This window comes from Rhagoletis pomonella, unplaced genomic scaffold (genome assembly GCF_013731165.1).
Source record: "Rhagoletis pomonella isolate Grant_MI unplaced genomic scaffold, Rhpom_1.0 Rhpom_scaffold_00004, whole genome shotgun sequence".
Lineage (NCBI taxonomy): Eukaryota > Metazoa > Arthropoda > Insecta > Diptera > Tephritidae > Rhagoletis > Rhagoletis pomonella.
Window position 1 is genome coordinate 66,406,277 of NW_023458558.1, and position 2,553 is coordinate 66,408,829.

Genomic DNA, 2,553 nt, shown 5'->3' on the forward strand with positions numbered 1-2,553 from the left:
CAAATGGCATTTGTTTTGTACGGTTTATTTTCGTACCCTGATTAAAATAATTCAACGATATTAATAGAAAGGTGCACACACATGCATTTACATATGTATGTACATACAATCGAGCACCAATTAATTTTATTTAAAGAAATGGCGTGTCGTCTATTTCCCCTGTAGCGAACGTAGTACATAGGGCGACATCTAGATGTCATCTACCTCGCCCTATTCACTACAGATGTCGCCCTATGCACTAGACTTTTTATAGGAACTTTTAAAGAAATGGCGTGTCGTCTATTTCCGCTGTAGCGAACGTAGTACATTGGGCGACATCTAGATGTCATCTACCTCGCCCTATTCACTACAGGTGTCGCCCTATGCACTAGACTTTTTTATAGGAACTTTGCAAAGCAAAGGTTTTATGGTGTCGGACACACAACATTGAAAGTTTCTGGATCCACAACATTGAAAGTTTCTGGAGCCACAACATTGCAAGTTGATAAAAGCGTTGTAAAATACAAAAAAAACATAAAAAGTTTTTCTAGTAGCGATCGCCCCTCGGCAGGCAATGGCAAACCTCCGAGTATATTTCTGCCACGAAAAACAGCTTCTCATAAAACTACAATCGCCGTTCGAAGTCGGCGTAAAACTGTAGGTCCCTCCCCTTTGTGTGACAGCATCATTGCGCACGCCACAAATCGGAAGAGAAGCTCGGCCAAAAACTAACAAATGTGTAAGCGCCGATCTACATATCTATTGTATCTATCTGTACCGTTCGCCCGATTTTCAAAAATGAGATGTCAAATTAAAGCGCTTGGTCTCTATATCGTTTTTAGAAAAGAGTTGCCACCCGTTGCTGATCAATGCCATAATGGTTGCACAGTTCGATCGACCTTCCGAAATGAGGTATAATATTAAATGGCTTGGACTGTAGATGTGCAATAAGGTTTTACGTTCATGAAAAGAGTTGCCACCTTTTAAAAAACTACATTCAAATTACTTAAAAAAATAAAAGGGGTTTAAAAGCTTTGTTTCTAAGCTGAACTATAGCAGGGTTGCCACCTCTTAAAAAATCATAGTATGTAAGAGAAACATGTATCACCATATGAGTGCCAAACAAGAGGGATTTCAGAATGTGGTATTTTGAAAGTATTTTGAAACGGGTTGCCACCTGCTTGAGGTGTCGAATTTAGTTTACTTATACACCAGTTATATGAAATATCTAAATATAGATGGCAAAAGAAGGAGTGTTAAGAAGTCTTCAGTTTGAACGCTAAGAATATTTTTGAGGTGTCGCTAGAGGGTTGCCACCTATTCAAACTGTTAAATTCAAATTATTTAATAAGTTAAATGAATTATTAAAATATAGGTATCAATCGAAGGATGTTTGATTTTTTTTTTATTCTGAACTGAATTTAACGGGGTTGCCACATGTCTAAAAAGTCAAATTCCACTTAATTCATCAGTTAATTAAAATATGTACCGCTGTGTCCGGCGAAGAGGAGTTAACAAGGATTAAGCTTGAAAATACTTTTGAAGAGGGCTGCCACCTGTTTGAAATGTCTTAACTCAATTAACTAATATAAAAAGTAGTATATGAAACATAAAAATTCCGTTCCAACGATTAAATTCAAATTAATCATCAGTTTATTGAAATACATGTGTATCACAATGCCAGACGAAAAAGATTTAAGAAGATTTTAATTTGAGAATACTTTAGAAAAGGAATTTCAAAAATGAGTGGTCACATTAAAGAGCTTAGTCTGTAGGTGTGTGATAGAGTTTTAATTTTTTTTTTTTTAATTAAGAAATTTTTTCTCGGTATGGGGTGATTTTGATGAAATTAAAAACATGCACTATACGAGACTGCTCGTCACTCAGAAACAGCTGCACGGTTTTAGATGAAATATGGCACTCGGATCTTTCATAACTCTTACTAACATTTGGAATATTTTTTAAGCTTTTGAAATTCAATTTTGGGCATGTTAATGCCATGCGGGCTCACTAGTTATTATTATTATGGTCGACCATGCCACTTCCATAAACTTTTTTAACAACTAGCACTAAATACTACATAGACTTAGAAAAAAAGCATTTCCTTAAAACAAGAAACCAGTTACTGTTTTTTCCTTAATATTTACTCAATTTGAGAAGTTTTTCCTTAAATCATGTTCATGCTCAAAACAGTGCGTCATTAATTTGAGGAAGTAAATTTACTAAATATAAGTAATAATTTCCTTAAATAATTTTGAATTTTGTCAGTGCTGTTAAGGCAAAGTTAGTTGCTTTCCTGGCAAATGTCGGCTGTGGCGTCGCGTGAATACTTCTGCTTCTGGTTCTAAAAACCAGTCCGGTTGGTGGTGGTTAAATTAAAGTAAGCAAGTTAATTGTTTCAATTCAAATGTGTAATAGTGATAATTTTGGGAAATCAATTTTGAAAGTTTTTTTACGAGACTTAACTCTACATTTATGCAATTGAAATTGTAAAATATGTAGTTCCCGTGTATGCATGGTATTCTGGGTTTTGGTATAACACAGAACATCCAAAGGTTAAAAAAAATGCCCCCC

General features: G+C 35.1%; 1 protein-coding gene across 1 annotated transcript in view; it reads right to left on the minus strand.

The window, feature by feature from the left end:
• The window catches only part of LOC118738005 (prosaposin), a 126,047-nt gene that overhangs the window by 118,549 nt on the left and 4,945 nt on the right, over positions 1-2,553 (minus strand). The gene's annotated exons all lie outside the window — the stretch shown is intronic.